Genomic DNA, 23,445 nt, shown 5'->3' with positions numbered 1-23,445 from the left:
GAAGATCTGCTGAAAATTGTGAAAAGCGACATGGAGAATTTGAAGCCACCAGAGCGTTTGAAACTCACAGGAAATATCGACTACAATTGGCAGACTTTTAAACAACAATTCTAACTCTACATTGCAGCCATCGGATTTGGTACAAAGCCAGACGCAAGGAAGATAGCGTTGCTGCTTACGGTTGCAGACCCACAGGCAATAGAGGTATTTAATACATTTGTATTTAATCCAGAGGAGAACAGAGAAAATTTAGAAGATGTGCTAAAAAAATTTGATGCACATTGCTCTCCCAAAAAGAATGAGACCTATGAAAGATACATCTTCCGTTCTCAGACACAGCAGCAAAATGAGACTTTTGATAGCTTTATAACTGATCTGAAACTGAAAGCACAGACATGTAATTTCTCTGAGCTCAAAGCATCCATGATTCGTGACCAGATTGTGTTTGGTATTCATGATAAAAAGTCAGGGAACGTCTGTTGAGAGAAACCGAACTAAATTTGGAAAATGCTGTGAAAATATGCCAAGCCAGCGAGTTAGCTCGAAAGCATGCGAAGACTTTCAGTGAAATCAATAATGATGCAATTGTAATGAGTGATAATGCTGCTGTCGGTGCTGTGTCCTGCAAGGGGAAGAAACGTGGGCAGAACAGAAATGAAAAGCAATCAGAGGATGAAATTTTTAATTGTAAATGCTGTGGTTACAAACACCAGTTAAGACAATGCCCAGCATTTGGAAAAATGTGCACAAAGTGTAATGGAAAGAATCACTTTGCCAAGCAATGCTTTTCAAAAGTACAAACTAAGAAAGGGCAACGAGTTAATGTAATTGAGGACACTGATTTAAGTGCGACATTTTTTGTAGGAATGGTGTCATGTGACAATATCAAAAAGGATAGAGAAAATGTGCAGCCCTCAGAAATGGACAATGCTGAACATAAAGTTAATGCAGTAAAAGAGGACAAATCGATGATCCCACTGCAGGTAAATGGAGCATTAGTTACCTTGAAACTAGACACTGGGGCAAAAGCAAACTTAATCAGTATGAGTGACATTAACAATATGAAAGAAAAGCCCAAAATACAGAAAAAGTCAGTACTACTGAAGGACTATAATGGACAGAAAATAGATAGCTTAGGTGTATGCAGACTTAAAGTGACAGTCAAAGACAAAGTGCATCATCTCATGTTTTCTGTTGTGGCTAAAAAACTTGATTCACTACTGGGTGACAAAGCTTGTGAGGACTTAGAACTGGTCAAGAGAGTCTACCGTATAAACTGTGCCATAAGCAGACCAGATGACTCGGTGGATTCTGTAGTGAATAATTTCCAGGATGTGTTCAAAGGATTTGGAGTTCTACCATTCACTTACAAGATCCAGCTAAAGGAGGATGCTCAGCCAGTGGTACATGCTCCATGAAGAGTTCCAGCACCCCTGCGTGACTGGCTCAAGATTGAACTGGACAGAATGACCACACTAGGAGTCATCAGGAAAGTCGATGAGCCAACAGACGGGGTTAACTCCATGGTATGTGTAAAGAAAAAGAACAATGATCTAAGAATATGCATGGATCCAAAGGACTTAAATGCAAACATAAAACGTGAACACTACCAGATTCCCAAGCGAGAAGAAATCACCAGTGAAATATAATGTGCCAGATACTTTACAAAGCTCGATGCCTCACAAGGATTTTGGCAACTAAAACTGGATGAAGAGAGCACCAAATACTATACCTTCAACACACCATTTGGCAGGTATTGTTTCCTCAGAATGCCTTTCGGGATAATATCTGCATCTGAAATCTTTCATAGAGCGATGGAACACATAATTGAAGGTCTGGAAGGAGTTCGGGTCTATGTTGATGACATCATCATTTGGGGCTCCACACTGAAAGAACACAATGAGAGACTGACTAAAGTGCTACAGAGCATACGCCAGAATGGACTGAAGCTCAACAAAGCCAAGTGTCAGTTTGGCATCCAGGAAGTCACTTTCCTAGGAGATAATCTATCTGGTAAAGGAATAGAGCCAGATATGGAAAAAGTAAATGCCATACTCAAAATGCCCTGACCCACTGACAAAAAAGGAGTGCTACGCATCATGGGGATGATAAACTTCATTGGAAAGGTAATTCCTAACTTGTCAGCCAAGACAGTCTGTCTGCGAGACCTGCTACATAAAACAAATGAGTTCGCATGGACAGAAAGACCTGAACAAGAGTGGATAAAACTCAAAACAGTGCTGACAACCACACCTTTAGACTGTGGTTCTTCACCTGCTGAACTACTAATGGGTTGCAAGTTGCACACCACGCTACACTGCTGTGCAAAAGAACAGCAAAGTGAGGAACTGAGACAGAGACTTCAACGGTTAAAGCTGAAACAGAAATCATACTATGACAAGTCATCCAAAACTCTAAAACCATTGACAAGGGATGATGTTTTCAGGATTGAGGATCCAGATGCATGGAACAGGAAAGCTACAGTTCTTGAGGAAGTAGGACCAAGGTCATACACTGTTAGAACTGAGGAAGGACAGATTCTCAGGAGGAACTGCCGTTCCCTCCTAAAAACACAAGAGACTATTCAAGACCAGATTGATGACAATGCCGCAACTGCATCTTGTCATTCAGTGCCAGAACAATCTCATGAAGACACATCAGACTTACCCGTGTTGAGAAGATCCACACGTGAAGTAAAAAAGCCTGATAGACTTAATTTTGAGTACAATGTAAAGCTTTGAAAATGTGTTGACTGTTTTGAAAATGTTTATGTTTATAGAGCACTAACAAAAGTGTTACTGATATTATCTTTATTGTTTTCTTGAAAGTTGATTGATATTGATTTTGTTAAACTTCAAAGAAAGGGGGATGTAATGATCAATAACATGTCATTCTATAGTGGACAGTAGGTGGAGCCATAGAGCTGTGTAGAGCTGTATATAGCTGTATGTATATAAGACTACACTACCCAGCTGTATGTATATTAAGACTACATTACCCATGAGGCACTAGGCTACCCACAAGGCAGCAATCAAAATGGATGCCTCTACAGATACTGTACCTAGTCCACATGTGCTCAATAAAGTGTCTAGCAAAAGCTAGCTGTGTTCATAATAAGAATGTCTAGTTATTAATCAACATAAGAACATGGAGAGAATAAGGGGCACAAGGAGAGAGTAACAGAGACACAGGGAGATAGTAAGAGAGGCAAATGGAGTGAGTAACATATGCACAGGGAGAGAGCAACAGAGGCACAGGGAGAGAGTAAAAGGGACACAGAGAGAGAATAACAGGGACACAGGGAGATAGTAAGAGAGGCAAATGGAGAGTGTAACAGGGGCACAGGGAGGGAATAACAGAGGCACAGGGAGATAGTACCAGGGACACAGGGAGATAGTAAGAGAGGCAAATGGAGAGAGTAACAGAAACACAGGGAGAGAGTAACAGAGACACGATGAGAGAGAAAAAAGTACACAGGGAGAGTGTAACAGAGACACAGGGAGAGAGTAGCAGAGGCACAGGGAGAGAGTAACAGGGACACAGGGAGAGAGTAACAGAGACACGGGGATAGAGTAACAGAGACACAGGCAGAGAGTAACTGAGACAAAGGGAGAGAGTAACAGAGGCACAGGGAGAGAGTAACAGAGGCACAGGGAGAGAGTATCAGAGGCACAGGGAGAAAGTAACAGGGACACAGGTAGAGATTAACAGAGGCACAGGGGGAGAGTAACAGTGACACACAGAGAGTAACAGAGACACGGTGAGAGAGTAACAGAGGCACAGGGAGATAGTAACAGGGACACAGGGAGAGAGTAACAGAGACAAAGGGAGAGAACAACAGATGCAGGGAGAGAAGAACAGAGACACAGGGAGAGAGTAACAGACACACAGGGAGAGAGTAACAGCAGCACAGGGAGATAGTAACAGGGACACAGGGAGATAGTAAGAGAGGCAAATGGAGAGAGTAACAGAAACACAGGCAGAGAGTAACAGAGACACGATAAGAGAGAAACAAGAACATAAGGAAAAGAGTAATAGAGACACAGGGGGAGAGTAACAGTGGCACAGGAAGATAGTAACAAAGGCACAGGGAGAGAGTAACAGGGACACAGTGAATGAGTAACAGGGACACAGGGAAAGAGTAACAGAGACTCGGAGAGAATAACAGAGGCACAGGGTGATAGAAACAGAGGCACAGGGAGAGAGTAACAGAGACACAGGCCGAGTAACAGTGACAGAGAGAGAGAGTAACAGAGGCACAGGGAGATAGTAGCAGGGACACAGGGAGAGAGTAACAGAGGCACAGGGAGAGAGTAACAGAGATACAGGGAGAGAATAACAGAGACCCAGGGAGAGAGTAACAGGCACAGGGAGAGAGTAACAGCGACACAGACAGAGTATCAGAGACACAGGGAGAGAGTAACAGAGGCACAGGGAGACAGTAACAGGGACACAGAGAGAGAGTTACAGAGACACAGGGAGAGAGTAACATAGATGCAGGGAGAGAATAACAGAGATACAGGGAGAGTGTAATAGAGATACAGGGAGAGAGTAACAGAGGCACAGGGAGATAGTAACAGGGATACAGGGAGATAATAAGAGAGGCAAACGGAAAGAGCAACAGAAACACAGGGAGAGAGTAACAGAGAAATGATGAGAGCGAAACAAGAACACAGGGAGTGAGTAACAGAGACACAGGGAGAGAGTAACAGAGGCACAGGGAGAGAGTAACAGGGAGATAGTATGAGAGGTACATGGAGAGAGTAAAAGAGACACAGTGAGAGATTACCAGAGACACAGGGAGAGAGTAACAGGGACAAAGGGAGAGAGTAACAGAGATACAGCGAGAATAACAGAGAAACAGGGAGAGAGTAACAGAGACACGGAGAGTGTAACAGAGGCACAGGGAGAAAGTAACAGGGACACAGAGAGTAACAGAGGCACAAGGAGAGAGTAACAGGGACAAAGAGAGATAGTAAGAGAGGCAGAGGGAGATAATATCTGGGACACACAGAGAGAGTAACAGAGGCACATGGCAAGAGCAACAGCGACACAGGATGAGGGTAACAGAGAAAAAGAGAGAGAGTAACAGAGATACAGGGAGAGAATAACAGAGGCACAATGAGATAGTAACAGGGACACATGGAGAGAGTAACAGAGGCACACGGAGAGAGTAACAGAGACACAGGGAGAGATTAACAGAGGCACCGGTAGAGAGTAACCGTCGCACAGGGGAATAGTCACAGGGACACAGGGAGAGAGTAACAGAGACACAGGGGGAGAGAAACAGAGACACAGGGAGAGAGTAACAGGGACACAGGGCGAGTAACAGAGACACAGGGAAAGAGTAACAGAGGCACAGGGAGAGAGTAAAAGAGGCACAGGGAGAGAGTAACAGAGAAACAGCGAGAGAGTATCAGGGAAACAGTGAAAGAGTAACAGAGTCTCAGGGAGAGAGTAACAGAGTCACTGGCAGATAGTAACAGAGGCACGGGGAGAGAGTAACAGAGGCATGGGGAGAGATTAACAGAGATACAGTGAGAGAGAAACAGGAACACAGGAAGAGAGTAACAGAGGCACGGGGAGATAGTAACAGTGACACAGGGAGAGAGTAACAGGGACACACGGAGAGATTAACAGGGGCACAAGCAGAGATTAACAGAGACACAGGGAGATAGTAAGAGAGGCAAATGGAGAGAGTAACATAGGCACAGGGAGAGAGTAACAGAGGCACAGGGAGAGAGTAACAGAGGCACAGGGAGATAGTAACAAAGGCACAGGGAGAGAGTAACAGAGACACAGGTAGAGATTAACAGTGAAACCGGGAGAGAGAAACAGGAACACAGTGAATGAGTAACAGGGACACAGGGAAAGAGTAACAGAGACACAGGGAGAGAGTAACAGAGGCACAGGGAGAGAGTAACGGAGACACAGGGAGAGAGTAACAGCGACACAGAGAGAGTAACAGAGACACAGATAGAGAGCAACAGAGGCACAGGGAGATAGTAACAGGCACACAGGGATAGATTAACAGAGGCACAGGGAGAGAGTAACAGAGACACAGGGAGAGAGTAACAGAGAACCAGGGAGAGAGTAACAGAGTCACAGGGAGAGAGTAACAGAGGCACCGGGAGATAGTAACAGGGACACAGAGAGAGAGTTACAGAGACACAGGGAGAGAGTAACAGAGACGCAGGGAGAGAATAACAGAGATACAGGGAGAGAGTAATAGAGACACAGGGAGAGAGTAACTGCGGCACAGGGAGATATTAACAGGGACACAGGGAGATAGTAAGAGAGGCAAACGGAGAGAGTAACAGAAACACAGGGAGAGAGTTACAGAGACACGATGAGAGAGAAACAAGAACATAGGGAGAGAGTTACAGAGACACAGGGAGAGAGTAACAGAGGCACAGGGAGAGAGTAACAGGGAGATAGGAAGGGAGGCACATGGAGATATTACCAGAGACACAGGGAGAGAGTAACAGCCACGCAGGGAGAGAGTAACAGAGATACAGTGAGAATAACAGAGACACAGGGAGAGAGTAACAGAGACATGGAGAGAGTAACAAAGGCACAGGGAGAAAGTAACAGGGACACAGAGAGTAACAAAGGCACAAGGAGAGAGTAACAGGGACAAAGAGAGAGAGTAAGAGAGGCAGAGGGAGATAATAACTGGGACACACGGAGAGAGTAACAGAGGCATATGGCAAGAGCAACAGCGAAACAGTATGAGAGTAACAGAGATAAGTAGAGAGAGTAACTGACATACAGGGAGAGAATAACAGAGGCACAAGGAGATAGTAACAGGGACAAATGGAGAGAGTAACAGAGGCACACGGAGAGAGTAACAGAGACACAGGGAGAGAGTAACAGGGACACAGGGCAAGTAACAGAGGCACAGGGAGGGAGTAACAGAGACACAGGAAAAGAGTAACAGAGGCACAGGGAGAGAGTAAAAGAGACACAGGGAGAGAATAACAGAGACACAGTGAGAGAGTAACAGGGAACTCAGTGAAAGATTCACAGAGTCACAGGGAGAGTGTAACAGAGGCACAGGGAGATAGTAACAGGGATACACGGAGAGTTTAACAGGGGTACAAGGAGAGAGTAACAGAGACACAAGGAGATAGTAAGAGAGGCAAATGGGGAGAGTAACATAGGCACAGGGAGAGAGTAACAGAGGCAGAGGAAGAGAGTAAAAGCGACAGAGAGAGAGAGTAACAGGGACACAGGGAGATAGTAAGAGAGGCAAACGGAGAGAGTAACATTGGCACTGGGAGGGAATAACAGAGGCAGAGGGAGATAGTAACAGGGACACAGGCAGATAGTAAGAGAGGCAATCGGAGAGATTAACAGAGGCACAGGGCTAGGGTAACAGGGACACGTGGAGAGAGTAACAGAGACACAGGGAGAGAGTAACAGAGATATGGAGAGAGTAACAAAGGCACAGGGAGAAAGTAACAGGGACACAGAGAGTAACAGAGGCACAAGGAGAGAGTAACAGGGACAAAGAGAGAGAGTAAGAGAGGCAGAGGGAGATAATAACTGGGACACACGGAGAGAGTAACAGAGGCATATGGCGAGAGCAACAGCGAAACAGTATGAGAGTAACAGAGATAAAGAGAGAGAGTAACTGAGATACAGGGAGAGAATAACAGAGGCACAAGGAGATAGTAACAGGGACAAATGGAGAGAGTAACAGAGGAACACGGAGAGAGTAACAGAGACACAGGGAGAGAGTAACAGGGACACAGGGCAAGTAACAGAGGCACAGGGAGGGAGTAACAGAGACACAGGGAAAGAGTAACAGAGGCACAGTGAGAGAGTAACAGGGTCACAGTGAAAGAGAAAAAGAGTCACAGGGAGAGAGTAACAGAGGCACAGGGAGATAGTAACTGGGACACACGGAGAGTTTAACAGGGGTACAAGGAGAGAGTAACAGAGACACAAGGAGATAGTAAGAGAGGCAAATGGGGAGAGTATCATAGGCACAGGGAGAGAGTAACAGAGGCACAGGAAGACAGTAAAAGGGACAGCAAGAGAGAGTAACAGGGACACAGGGAGATAGTAAGAAAGGCAAATGGAGAGAGTAACAGTGGCACAGGGAGGGAATAACAGTGGCACAGGGAGATAGTAATAGGGAAACAGGCAGATAGTAAGAGAGGCAATCGGAGAGATTAACAGAGGCACAGGGATAGGGTAACAGGGACACATGGAGAGAGTAACAGAGACACAGGGAGGGAGTAACAGAGGCACAGGCAGAGAGTAACAGAGACACAGGGAGAGAGTAATGGACACAGGGAGATAGTAACAGAGCCACAGGGAGAGAGCAACAGAGGCATAGGGAGAGAATAACAGAGGCACAGGGAGAAAGTAACAGGGACACAGGATGAGGGTAACAGAGAAAAAGAGAGAGAGTAACAGAGATACAGGGAGAGAATAACAGAGGCACAATGAGATAGTAACAGGGACACATGGAGAGAGTAACAGAGGCACACGGAGAGAGTAACAGAGACACAGGGAGAGATTAACAGAGGCACCGGTAGAGAGTAACCGTCGCACAGGGGAATAGTCACAGGGACACAGGGAGAGAGTAACAGAGACACAGGGGGAGAGAAACAGAGACACAGGGAGAGAGTAACAGGGACACAGGGCGAGTAACAGAGACACAGGGAAAGAGTAACAGAGGCACAGGGAGAGAGTAAAAGAGGCACAGGGAGAGAGTAACAGAGAAACAGCGAGAGAGTATCAGGGAAACAGTGAAAGAGTAACAGAGTCTCAGGGAGAGAGTAACAGAGTCACTGGCAGATAGTAACAGAGGCACGGGGAGAGAGTAACAGAGGCATGGGGAGAGATTAACAGAGATACAGTGAGAGAGAAACAGGAACACAGGAAGAGAGTAACAGAGGCACGGGGAGATAGTAACAGTGACACAGGGAGAGAGTAACAGGGACACACGGAGAGATTAACAGGGGCACAAGCAGAGATTAACAGAGACACAGGGAGATAGTAAGAGAGGCAAATGGAGAGAGTAACATAGGCACAGGGAGAGAGTAACAGAGGCACAGGGAGAGAGTAACAGAGGCACAGGGAGATAGTAACAAAGGCACAGGGAGAGAGTAACAGAGACACAGGTAGAGATTAACAGTGAAACCGGGAGAGAGAAACAGGAACACAGTGAATGAGTAACAGGGACACAGGGAAAGAGTAACAGAGACACAGGGAGAGAGTAACAGAGGCACAGGGAGAGAGTAACGGAGACACAGGGAGAGAGTAACAGCGACACAGAGAGAGTAACAGAGACACAGATAGAGAGCAACAGAGGCACAGGGAGATAGTAACAGGCACACAGGGATAGATTAACAGAGGCACAGGGAGAGAGTAACAGAGACACAGGGAGAGAGTAACAGAGAACCAGGGAGAGAGTAACAGAGTCACAGGGAGAGAGTAACAGAGGCACCGGGAGATAGTAACAGGGACACAGAGAGAGAGTTACAGAGACACAGGGAGAGAGTAACAGAGACGCAGGGAGAGAATAACAGAGATACAGGGAGAGAGTAATAGAGACACAGGGAGAGAGTAACTGCGGCACAGGGAGATATTAACAGGGACACAGGGAGATAGTAAGAGAGGCAAACGGAGAGAGTAACAGAAACACAGGGAGAGAGTTACAGAGACACGATGAGAGAGAAACAAGAACATAGGGAGAGAGTTACAGAGACACAGGGAGAGAGTAACAGAGGCACAGGGAGAGAGTAACAGGGAGATAGGAAGGGAGGCACATGGAGATATTACCAGAGACACAGGGAGAGAGTAACAGCCACGCAGGGAGAGAGTAACAGAGATACAGTGAGAATAACAGAGACACAGGGAGAGAGTAACAGAGACATGGAGAGAGTAACAAAGGCACAGGGAGAAAGTAACAGGGACACAGAGAGTAACAAAGGCACAAGGAGAGAGTAACAGGGACAAAGAGAGAGAGTAAGAGAGGCAGAGGGAGATAATAACTGGGACACACGGAGAGAGTAACAGAGGCATATGGCAAGAGCAACAGCGAAACAGTATGAGAGTAACAGAGATAAGTAGAGAGAGTAACTGACATACAGGGAGAGAATAACAGAGGCACAAGGAGATAGTAACAGGGACAAATGGAGAGAGTAACAGAGGCACACGGAGAGAGTAACAGAGACACAGGGAGAGAGTAACAGGGACACAGGGCAAGTAACAGAGGCACAGGGAGGGAGTAACAGAGACACAGGAAAAGAGTAACAGAGGCACAGGGAGAGAGTAAAAGAGACACAGGGAGAGAATAACAGAGACACAGTGAGAGAGTAACAGGGAACTCAGTGAAAGATTCACAGAGTCACAGGGAGAGTGTAACAGAGGCACAGGGAGATAGTAACAGGGATACACGGAGAGTTTAACAGGGGTACAAGGAGAGAGTAACAGAGACACAAGGAGATAGTAAGAGAGGCAAATGGGGAGAGTAACATAGGCACAGGGAGAGAGTAACAGAGGCAGAGGAAGAGAGTAAAAGCGACAGAGAGAGAGAGTAACAGGGACACAGGGAGATAGTAAGAGAGGCAAACGGAGAGAGTAACATTGGCACTGGGAGGGAATAACAGAGGCAGAGGGAGATAGTAACAGGGACACAGGCAGATAGTAAGAGAGGCAATCGGAGAGATTAACAGAGGCACAGGGCTAGGGTAACAGGGACACGTGGAGAGAGTAACAGAGACACAGGGAGAGAGTAACAGAGATATGGAGAGAGTAACAAAGGCACAGGGAGAAAGTAACAGGGACACAGAGAGTAACAGAGGCACAAGGAGAGAGTAACAGGGACAAAGAGAGAGAGTAAGAGAGGCAGAGGGAGATAATAACTGGGACACACGGAGAGAGTAACAGAGGCATATGGCGAGAGCAACAGCGAAACAGTATGAGAGTAACAGAGATAAAGAGAGAGAGTAACTGAGATACAGGGAGAGAATAACAGAGGCACAAGGAGATAGTAACAGGGACAAATGGAGAGAGTAACAGAGGAACACGGAGAGAGTAACAGAGACACAGGGAGAGAGTAACAGGGACACAGGGCAAGTAACAGAGGCACAGGGAGGGAGTAACAGAGACACAGGGAAAGAGTAACAGAGGCACAGTGAGAGAGTAACAGGGTCACAGTGAAAGAGAAAAAGAGTCACAGGGAGAGAGTAACAGAGGCACAGGGAGATAGTAACTGGGACACACGGAGAGTTTAACAGGGGTACAAGGAGAGAGTAACAGAGACACAAGGAGATAGTAAGAGAGGCAAATGGGGAGAGTATCATAGGCACAGGGAGAGAGTAACAGAGGCACAGGAAGACAGTAAAAGGGACAGCAAGAGAGAGTAACAGGGACACAGGGAGATAGTAAGAAAGGCAAATGGAGAGAGTAACAGTGGCACAGGGAGGGAATAACAGTGGCACAGGGAGATAGTAATAGGGAAACAGGCAGATAGTAAGAGAGGCAATCGGAGAGATTAACAGAGGCACAGGGATAGGGTAACAGGGACACATGGAGAGAGTAACAGAGACACAGGGAGGGAGTAACAGAGGCACAGGCAGAGAGTAACAGAGACACAGGGAGAGAGTAATGGACACAGGGAGATAGTAACAGAGCCACAGGGAGAGAGCAACAGAGGCATAGGGAGAGAATAACAGAGGCACAGGGAGAAAGTAACAGGGACACAGAGTGCGAGTAACAGAGACACAGATAGAGAGAAACAGAGGCACAGGGGGAGAGTAACAGTGACACAGAGAGAGTAACAGTGACACAGGGAGAGAGTAACAGCGGCACATGGAGATTGTAAGAGGGACAGGGAGACAGTAAGTGAGGCAAATGGAGAGAGTAACAGAAACATAGGGAGAGAGTACCAGAGACACGATGAGAGAGAAACAAGAACACAGGGAGAGAGTAACAGGGACACAGGGAACGAGTAATGTGGACAGAGGAAGATAATAACAGGGACACAGAGAGGGTGTAAAAGAAACAAAGGGAGAGAGTAGCGTGGTCACAGGGAGATAGAAAGAGAGGCAAACGGAGAGAGTAACAGAAACACAGGGAGAGAGTAACAGAGACACGATGAGAGAGAAGCAAGAACACAGGGAGAGAGTAACAGAGACACAGGGAGAGAGTAACAGAGGCATAGGGAGAGAATAACAGAGGCACAGGGAGAGAGTAACAGAGGCACAGGGAGATAGTAACAAAGGCACAGGGAGAGATTAACAGAGACACAGGTAGAGATTAACAGTGAAACCGGGAGTGAGTAACAGGGACACAGTGAATGAGCAACAGGGACACATGGAAAGAGTAACAGAGACTCAGGGAGAGAGTAACAGAGGCACAGAGAGAGAGTAACAGAGGCACAGGGAGATAGTAACAGAGACACAGGGAGAGAGTAACAGAGGCACAGGGAGAGAGTAACTGAGACACAGGGAGAGAGTAACAGAGGCACAGGGAGCTAGTAACAGGGACACAGAGAGAGAGTTACAGAGACACGGGGAGAGAGTAACAGAGACGCAGGGAGAGAATAACAGAGACACAGGGAGAGAGTAAAACAGACACAGGGAGAGAGTAACAGCAGCACAGGGAGATATTAACAGGGACATAGGGAGATAGTAAGAGAGGCAAACGGAGAGAGTAACAGAAACACAGGGAGAAAGTAACAGAGACACGATGAGAGAGAAACAAGAACACAGGGAGAGAGTAACAGAGACACAGGGAGAGAGTAACAGAGGCACAGGGAGAGAGTAACAGGGAGATAGTAAGAGAAGTGCATGGAGAGAGTAACAGAGACACAGGGAGAGATTAACAGAGACACAGGGAGAGAGCAACAGGGAGATAGTAAGAGAGGCACATGGAGATATTACCAGAGACACAGGGAGACAGTAACAGCCACGCAGGGAGAGAGTAACAGAGATACAGTGAGAATAACAGAGACACAGGGAGAGAGTAACAGAGACATGGAGAGAGTAACAGAGGCACAGGGAGAAAGTAAAAGGGACACAGAGAGTAACAGAGGCACAAGGAGAGAGTAACAGGGACAAAGAGAGATAATAAGAGAGGCAGAGGGAGATAATAACTGGGACACACGGAGAGAGTAACAGAGGCACATGTTGAGAGCAACAGCGACACATGATGTGAGTAACAGAGATAAAGAGAGAGAGTAACAGAGATACAGGGAGAGAATAACAGAGGCACAAGGAGATAGTAACAGGGACACATGGAGAGAGTAACAGAGGCACACGGAGAGAGTAACAGAGACACAGGGAGAGAGTAACAGGGACACAGGGCAAGTAACAGAGGCACAGGGAGGGAGTAACAGAGACACAGGGAAAGAGTAACAGAGGCACAGGGAGTTAGTAAAAGAGACACAGGGAGAGGATAACAGAGACACAGTGAGAGAGTAACAGGGAACTCAGTGAAAGAGTCACAGAGTCTCAGGGAGAGAGTAACTGGGACACACGGAGAGTTTAACAGGGGTACAAGGAGAGAGTAACAGAGACACAAGGAGATAGTAAGAGAGGCAAATGGGGAGAGTAACATAGGCACAGGGAGAGAGTAACAGAGACACAGGAAGAGAGTAAAAGGGACAGAGAGAGAGAGTAACAGGGACACAGGGAGATAGTAAGAGAGGCAAACAGAGAGAGTAACAGTGGCACAGGGAGGGAATAACAGAGGCAGAGGGAGATAGTAACAGGAACACAGGCAGATAGTAAAAGAGGCAATCGGAGAGATTAACAGAGGCACAGGGATAGGGTAACAGGGACACGTGGAGAGAGTAACAGAGACACAGGGAGAGAGTAACAGAGGCACAGGGAGATAGTAACAAAGGCGCAGGGAGAGATTAACAGAGACACAGGTAGACATTAACAGTGAAACCGGGAGTGAGTAACAGGGACACAGTGAATGAGCAACAGGGACACATGGAAAGAGTAACAGAGACTCAGGGAGAGAGTAACAGAGGCACAGAGAGAGAGTAACAGAGGCACAGGGAGATAGTAACAGAGACATAGGGAGAGAGTAACAGAGGCACAGAGAGAGAGTTACAGAGACACGGGGAGAGAGTAACAGAGATGCAGGGAGAGAATAACAGAGACACAGGGAGAGAGTAAAACAGACACAGGGAGAGAGTAACAGCAGCAAAGGGAGATATTACCAGGGACACAGGGAGATAGTAAGAGAGGCAAACGGAGAGAGTAACAGAAACACAGGGAGAAAGTAACAGAGACACGATGAGAGAGAAACAAGAACACAGGGAGAGAGTAACAGAGACACAGTGAGAGAGTAACAGAGGCACAGGGAGAGAGTAACAGGGAGATAGTAAGAGAGGCACATGGAGATATTACCAGAGACACAGGGAGACAGTAACAGCCACGCAGGGCGAGAGTAACAGAGATACAGTGAGAGTAACAGAGACACAGGGAGAGAGTAACAGAGACATGGAGAGAGTAACAGAGGCACAGGGAGAAAGTAACAGGGACACAGAGAGTAACAGAGGCACAAGGAGAGAGTAACAGGGACAAAGAGAGATAATAAGAGAGGCAGAGGGAGATAATAACTGGGACACACGGAGAGAGTAACAGAGGCACATGGCGAGAGCAACAGCGACACATGATGAGAGTAACAGAGATAAAGAGAGAGCGTAACAGAGATACAGGGAGAGAATAACAGAGGCACAAGAAGATAGTAACAGGGACACATGGAGAGAGTAACAGAGGCACACGGAGAGAGTAACAGAGACACAGGGAGAGAGTAACAGGGACACAGGGCAAGTAACAGAGGCACAGGGAAAGAGTAACAGAGGCACAGGAAGATAGTAAAAGAGACACAGGGAGAGAATAACAGAGAAACAGTGAGAGAGTAACAGGGACACAGTGAAATAGTCACAGAGTCTCAGGGAGAGTGTAACAGAGGCACAGGGAGATAGTAACAGGGACACACGGAGAGTTTAACAGGGGTACAAGGAGAGAGTAACAGAGACACAAGGAGATAGTAAGAGAGGCAAATGGGGAGAGTAACATAGGCACAGGGAGAGAGTAACAGAGGCACAGGAAGACAGTAAAAGGGACAGAGAGAAAGAGTAACAGGGACACAGGGAGATAGTAAGAGAGGCAAACGGAGAGAGTAACAGTGGCACAGGGAGGGAATAACAGAGGCAGAGGGAGATAGTAACAGGGACACAGGCAGATAGTAAGAGAGGCAATCGGAGAGATTAACAGAGGCACAGGGATAGGGTAACAGGGACATGTGGAGAGAGTAACAGAGACACAGGGAGAGAGTAACAGAGGCACAGGCGGAGAGTAACAGAGACACAGGGAGAGAGTAATGGACACAGGGAGATAGTAACAGAGCCACAGGGAGAGAGTAACAGAGGCATAGGAAGAGAATAACAGAGGCACAGGGAGAAAGTAACAGGGACACAGGGTGCGAGTAACAGAGACACAGGTAGAGAGTAACAGAGGCACAGGGAGATAGTAAAAGAGACACAGGGAGAGAATAACAGAGACACAGTGAGAGAGTAACAGGGAACTCAGTGAAAGAGTCACAGAGTCTCAGGGAGAGTGTAACAGAGGAACAGGGAGATAGTAACAGGGACACACGGAGAGTTTAACAGGGGTACAAGGAGAGAGTAACAGAGACACAAGGAGATAGTAAGAGAGGCAAATGGGGAGAGTAACATAGGCACAGGGAGAGAGTAACAGCGGCACAGGAAGACAGTAAAAGGGACAGAGAGAGAGAGTAACAGGGACACAGGGAGATAGTAAGAGAGGCAAACGGAGAGAGTAACAGTGGCACAGGGAGGGAATAACAGAGGCAGAGGGAGATAGTAACAGGGACACAGGCAGATAGTAAGAGAGGCAATCGGAGAGATTAACAGAGGCACAGGGATAGGGTAACAGGGACATGTGGAGAGAGTAACAGAGACACAGGGAGATAGTAAAAGAGACACAGGGAGAGAATAACAGAGACACAGTGAGAGAGTAACAGGGAACTCAGTGAAAGAGTCACAGAGTCTCAGGGAGAGTGTAACAGAGGCACAGGGAGATAGTAACAGGGACACACGGAGAGTTTAACAGGGGTACAAGGAGAGAGTAACAGAGACACAAGGAGATAGTAAGAGAGGCAAATGGGGAGAGTAACATAGGCACAGGGAGAGAGTAACAGAGACACAGGGAGAGAGTAACAGAGGCACAGGCAGAGAGTAACAGAGACACAGGGAGAGAGTAATGGACACAGGGAGATAGTAACAGAGCCACAGGGAGAGAGTAGCAGAGGCATAGGAAGAGAATAACAGAGGCACAGGGAGAAAGTAACAGGGACACAGGGTGCGAGTAACAGAGACACAGGTAGAGAGTAACAGAGGCACAGGGAGATAGTAACAGGGACACAGGGAGAGAGTAACAGAGACACAGGGAGAGAGTATCAGATGCAGTGAGAGAATAACAGAGACACAGGGAGAGATTAGTAGTGACACAGGGAGAGAGTAACAGCCGCACATGGAGATAGTAAGAGGGACAGCGTGACAGTAAGAGAGGCAAATGGAGAGAGTAACAGAAACACAGGGATAGAGTAACAGAGGCACGATGAGAGAGAAACAAGAACACAGGGAGAGAGTAACAGGGACACAGGGAACAAGTAATGTGGACAGAGGAAGATAGTAACAGGGACACAGAGAGGGTGTAAAAGAAACACAGGGAGAGAGTAACGTGGTCACAGGGAGATAGTAAGAGAGGCAAACGGAGAGAGTAACAGAAATACAGGAGAGAGTAAAAGAGACACGATGAGAGAGAAACAAGAACACAGGGAGAGAGTAACAGAGACACAGGGAGAGAGTAACAGAGGCACAGGGAGAGAGTAACAGGGAGATAGTAAGAGAAGTCCTTGGAGAGAGTAACAGAGACACAGGGAGAGATAAACAGAGACACAGGGAGAGAGTAACAGGGAGATAGTAAGAGAGGCACATGGAGATATAACCAGAGACACAGGGAGAGAGTAACAGCCACGCAGGGAGAGAGTAACAGAGATACAGTGAGAATAACAGAGACACAGGGAGAGAGTAACAGAGGCACAGAGAGAGAGTTACAGAGACACGGGGAGAGAGTAACAGAGATGCAGGGAGAGAATAACAGAGACACAGGGAGAGAGTAAAACAGACACAGGGAGAGAGTAACAGCAGCAAAGGGAGATATTACCAGGGACACAGGGAGATAGTAAGAGAGGCAAACGGAGAGAGTAACAGAAACACAGGGAGAAAGTAACAGAGACACGATGAGAGAGAAACAAGAACACAGGGAGAGAGTAACAGAGACACAGTGAGAGAGTAACAGAGGCACAGGGAGAGAGTAACAGGGAGATAGTAAGAGAGGCACATGGAGATATTACCAGAGACACAGGGAGACAGTAACAGCCACGCAGGGCGAGAGTAACAGAGATACAGTGAGAATAACAGAGACACAGGGAGAGAGTAACAGAGACATGGAGAGAGTAACAGAGGCACAGGGAGAAAGTAACAGGGACACAGAGAGTAACAGAGGCACAAGGAGAGAGTAACAGGGACAAAGAGAGATAATAAGAGAGGCAGAGGGAGATAATAACTGGGACACACGGAGAGAGTAACAGAGGCACATGGCGAGAGCAACAGCGACACATGATGAGAGTAACAGAGATAAAGAGAGAGCGTAACAGAGATACAGGGAGAGAATAACAGAGGCACAAGAAGATAGTAACAGGGACACAGAGAGGGTGTAAAAGAAACACAGGGAGAGAGTAACGTGGTCACAGGGAGATAGTAAGAGAGGCAAACGGAGAGAGTAACAGAAAAGAGGAGAGAGTAAAAGAGACACGATGAGAGAGAAACAAGAACACAGGGAGAGAGTAACAGAGACACAGGGAGAGAGTAACAGAGGCACGGGGAGAGAGTAACAGGGAGATAGTAAGAGAAGTCCTTGGAGAGAGTAACAGAGACACAGGGAGAGATAAACAGAGACACAGGGAGAGAGTAACAGGGAGATAGTAAGAGAGGCACATGGAGATATAACCAGAGACACAGGGAGAGAGTAACAGCCACGCAGGGAGAGAGTAACAGAGATACAGTGAGAATAACAGAGACACAGGGAAAGAGTAACAGAGACATGGAGAGAGTAACAGAGGTACAGGGAGAAAGTACCAGGGACACAGAGATTAACAGAGGCACAAGGAGAGAGTAACAGGGACAAAGAGAGATAATAAGAGAGGCAGAGGGAGATAATAACTGGGACACACGGAAAGAGTAACAGAGGCACGTGGCGAGAGCAACAGCGACACATGATGAGAGTAACAGAGATAAAGAGAGAGAGTAACAGAGATACAGGGAGAGAATAACAGAGGCACAAGGAGATAGTAACAGGGACACAGGGAGAGAGTAACAGAGGCACACGGAGAGAGTAACAGAGACACAGGGAGAGAGTAACAGGGACACAGGGCAAGTAACAGAGGCACAGGGAGGGAGTAACAGAGACACAGGGAAAGAGTAACAGAGGCACAGGGAGAGAGTAAAAGAGACACAGGGAGACAATAACAGAGACACATGGAGAGTTTAACAGGGGTACAAGGAGAGAGTAACAGCGACACAAGGAGATAGTAAGAGAGGCAAATGGGGAGAGTAACATAGGCACAGGGAGGGAGTAACAGAGGCACAGGAAGACAGTAAAAGGGACAGAGAGAGAGAGTAACAGGGACACGGAGATAATAAGAGAGGCAAATGGAGAGAGTAACAGTGGCACAGGGAGGGAATAACAGTGGCACAGGGAGATAGTAAAAGGGACACAGGCAGATAGTAAGAGAGGCAATCGGAGAGATTAACAGAGGCACAGGGATAGGGTAACAGGGACACATGGAGAGAGTAACAGAGACACAGGGAGGGAGTAAAAGAGGCACAGGCAGAGAGTAACAGAGCCACAGGGAGAGAGTAACAGAGGGAAAGGAAGAGAATATCAGAGGCACAGGGAGAAAGTAACAGGGACACAGAGTGCGAGTCACAGAGACACAGGTAGGGAGAAACAGAGGCACAGGGGGAGAGAAACAGTGACACAGAGAGAGTAACAGAGACACAGGGAGAGAGTAACAGAGGCACAGGGAGAGAATAACAGAGACACATGGATAGATTAATAGTGACACAGAGAGAGAGTAACAGCGACACATGGAGATAGTAAGAGGGACAGGGAGACAGTAAGAGAGGCAAACGGAGAGAGTAACAGAAACACAGGGAGAGAGTAACAGGGACACAGGGAACGAGTAATGTGGACAGAGGAAGATAATAACAGGGACACAGAGAGGGTGTAAAAGAAACACAGGGAGAGAGTAACGTGGTCACAGGGAGATAGTAAGAGAGGCAAACGGAGAGAGTAACAGAAACAGAGGGAGAGAGTAACAGAGAAACGATGAGAGAGAAACAAGAACACAGGGAAAGAGTAACAGAGACACAGGGAGAGAGTAACAGAGGCATAGGGAGAGGATAACAGAGGCACAGAGAGATAGTAACAAAGGCACAGGGAGAGAGTAACAGAGGCACAGGGAAGAGAGCAACAGAGGCACAGGGAGATAGTAATAAAGGCACAGGGAGAGATTAACAGAGACACGGGTAGAGATTAACAGTGAAACCAGGAGAGAGTAACAGGGACACAGTGAATGAGTAACAGGGACACATGGAAAGAGTAACAGAGACTCAGGGAGAGAGTAACAGAGGCACAGGGAGATAGTAACAGGGAGATAGTAAGAGAAGTACATGGAGAGAGTAACAGAGACACAGGGAGAGATTAACAGAGACACAGGGAGAGAGCAACAGGGAGATAGTAAGAGAGGCACATGGAGATATTACCAGAGACACAGGGAGAGAGTAACAGCCACGCAGGGAGAGAGTAACAGAGATACAGTGAGAATAACAGAGACACAGGGAGAGAGTAACAGAGACATGGAGAGAGTAACAGCGGTACAGGGAGAAAGTAACAGGGACACAGAGAGTAACAGAGGCACAAGGAGAGAGTAACAGGGACAAAGAGAGAGAGTAAGAGAGGCAGAGGGAGATAATAACTGGGACACACGGAGAGAGTAACGGAGGCATATGGCGAGAGCAACAGCGACACAGTATGAGAGTAACAGAGATAAAGAGAGAGAGTAACAGAGATACAGGGAGAAAATAACAGAGGCACAAGGAGATAGTAACAGGGACAAATGGAGAGAGTAACAGAGGCACATGGAGAGAGTAACAGAGACACAGGGAGAGAGTAACAGGGACACAGGGCAAGTAACAGAGGCACAGGGAGGGAGTAACAGAGACACAGGGAAAGAGTAACAGAGGCACAGGGAGAGAGTAAAAGAGACACAGGGAGAGAATAACAGGGACACAGTGAAAGAGTAACAGAGTCTCAGGGAGAGAGTAACAGAGGCACAGGGAGAGAGTAACTGGGACACACGGAGAGTTTAACAGGGGTACAAGGAGAGAGTAACAGAGACACAAGGAGATAGTAAGAGAGGCAAATGGGGAGAGTAACATAGGCACAGGGAGAGAGTAACAGAGGCACAGGAAGACAGTAAAAGGGACAGAGAGAGAGAGTAACAGGGACACAGGGAGATAGTAAGAAAGGCAAATGGAGAGAGTAACAGTGGCACAGGGAGGGAATAACAGTGGCACAGGGAGATAGTAACAGGGACACAGGCAGATAGTAAGAGAGGCAATCGGAGAGATTAACAGAGGCACAGGGATAGGGTAACAGGGAAACATGGAGAGGGTAAGAGAGACACAGGGAGGGAGTAACAGAGGCACAGGCACAGAGTAACAGAGACACAGGGAGAGAGTAATGGAAACAGGGAGATAGTAACAGAGCCACAGGGAGAGAGTAACAGAGGCATAGGGAGAGAATAACAGAGGCACAGGGAGAAATTAACAGGGACACAGAGTGCGAGTAACAGAGACACAGGTAGAGAGAAACAGAGGCACAGGGGGAGAGTAAGTGTGACACAGAGAGAGTAACAGAGACACAGGGAGAGAGTAACAGAGGCGCAGCAAGAGAATAACAGAGACACAGGGATAGATTAATAGTGACACAGGGAGAGAGTAACAGCGGCACATGGAGATAGTAAGAGGGACAGGGAGACAGTAAGAGAGGCAAACTGAGAGAGTAACAGAAACACAGGGAGAGAGTAACAGAGGCACGATGAGAGAGAAAAAAGAACACAGGGAGAGAGTAACAGGGACACAGGGAACGAGTAATGTGGACAGACGAAGATAATAATAGGGACACAGAGAGGGTGTAAAAGAAACACAGGGAGAGAGTAACGTGGTCACAGGGAGATAGCAAGAGAGGCAAACGGAGAGAGTAACAGAAACACAGAGAGAGAGTGACAGAGACATGATGAGAGAGAAACAAGAACACAGGGAGAGAGTAACAGAGACACAGGGAGAGAGTAACAGAGGCATAGAGAGAGAATAACAGAGGCACAGAGAGATAGCAACAAAGGCACAGGGAGAGAGTAACAGAGGCACAGGGAGAGAGTAACAGAGGCACAGGGAGATAGTAATAAAGGCACAGGGAGAGATTAACAGAGACACAGGTAGAGATTAACAGTGAAACCGGGAGAGAGTAACAGGGACACAGTGAATGAGTAACAGGGACACATGGAAAGAGTAACAGAGACTCAGGGAGAGATTAACAGAGAAACAGGGAGAGAGTAACAGGGAGATAGTAAGAGAGGCACATGGAGATATTACGAGAGACACAGGGAGAGATTAACAGCCACGCAGGGAGAGAGTAACAGAGATACAGTGAGAATAACAGAGACACAGGGAGAGAGTAACAGAGACATGGAGAGAGTAACAGAGGCGCAGGGAGAAAGTAACAGGGACACAGAGAGTAACAGAGGCACAAGGAGAGAGTAACAGGGACAAAGAGAGATAATAAGAGAGGCAGAGGGAGATAATAACTGGGACACACGGAGAGAGTAACAGAGGCACATGGCGAGAGCAACAGCGACACATGATGAGAGTAACAGAGATAAAGAGAGAGAGTAACAGAGATACAGGGAGAGAATAACAGAGGCACAAGGAGATAGTAACAGGGACACATGGAGGGAGTAACAAAGGCACACGGAGAGAGTAACAGAGACACAGGGAGAGAGTAACAGGGACACAGGGCAAGTAACAGAGGCACAGGGAGGGAGTAACAGAGACACAGGGAGAAGGTGACAGAGGCACAGGGAGAGAGTAACTGGGACACATGGAGAGTTTAACAGGGGTACAAGGAGAGAGTAACAGAGACACAAGCAGATAGTAAGAGAGGCAAATGGGGAGAGTAACAGAGGCACAGGGAGAGAGTAACAGAGGCACAGGAAGACAGTAAAAGGGACAGAGAGAGAGAGTAACAGGGACACAGGGAGATAATAAGAGAGGCAAATGGAGAGAGCAACAGTGGCACAGGGAGGGAATAACAGTGGCACAGGGAGATAGTAACAGGGACACAGGCAGATAGTAAGAGAGGCAATCGGAGAGATTAACAGAGGCACAGGGATAGGGTAACAGGGACACATGGAGAGAGTAACAGAGACACAGGGAGGGAGTAACAGAGGCACAGGCAGAGAGTAACAGAGACACAGGGAGAGAGTAATGGACACAGGGAGATAGTAACAGAGCCACAGGGAGAGAGAAACAGAGGCATAGGAAGAGAATATCAGAGGCACAGGGAGAAAGTAACAACGGCACATGGAGATAGTAAGAGGGACAGGGAGACAGTTAGAGAGGCAAGCGGAGAGAGTAACAGAAACACAGGGAGAGAGTAACAGAGACACGATGAGAGAGAAACAAGAACACAGGGAGAGAGTAACAGAGACACAGGGAACGAGTAATGTGGACAGAGGAAGATAATAACAGGGACACAGAGAGGGTGTAAAAGAAACACAGGGAGAGAGTAACGTGGTCACAGGGAGATAGTAAGAGAGGCAAACGGAGAGAGTAACAGAAACACAGGGAGAGAGTAACAGAGACACGATGAGAGAGAAACAAGAACACAGGGAGAGAGTAACAGAGACAAGGGGAGAGAGTAACAGAGGGATAGGGAGAGAATAACAGAGGCACAGAGAGATAGTAACAAAGGCACAGGGAGAGAGTAACAGAGGCACAGGGAGAGAGAAAAAGAGGCACAGGGAGATAGTAATAAAGGCACAGGGAGAGATTAACAGAGACACAGGTAGAGATTAACAGTGAAACTGGGAGAGAGTAACAGGGACACAGTGAATGAGCAACAGGGACACATGGAAAGAGTAACAGAGACTCAGGGAGAGAGTAACAGAGGCACAGGGAGATAGTAACAGGGAGATAGTAAGAGAAGTACATGGAGAGAGTAACAGAGACACAGGGAGAGATTAACAGAGACACAG

At 47.2% G+C, this 23,445-nt stretch overlaps 1 protein-coding gene across 1 annotated transcript in view; it reads left to right on the top strand.

The window, feature by feature from the left end:
* The window catches only part of LOC147095572 (scavenger receptor cysteine-rich domain-containing protein DMBT1-like), a 960,763-nt gene that overhangs the window by 664,975 nt on the left and 272,343 nt on the right, over window positions 1-23,445 (top strand). The window lies entirely within an intron of this gene.

This window comes from Somniosus microcephalus, unplaced genomic scaffold (genome assembly GCF_052327205.1).
Source record: "Somniosus microcephalus isolate GS21.2 unplaced genomic scaffold, FLI_Smic_1.0 unresolved_chr1, whole genome shotgun sequence".
NCBI classification, from domain to species: domain Eukaryota; kingdom Metazoa; phylum Chordata; class Chondrichthyes; order Squaliformes; family Somniosidae; genus Somniosus; species Somniosus microcephalus.
The sequence above is the reverse complement of the archived record's forward strand: the minus strand, read 5'-3'. Positions and strand labels throughout refer to the sequence as shown.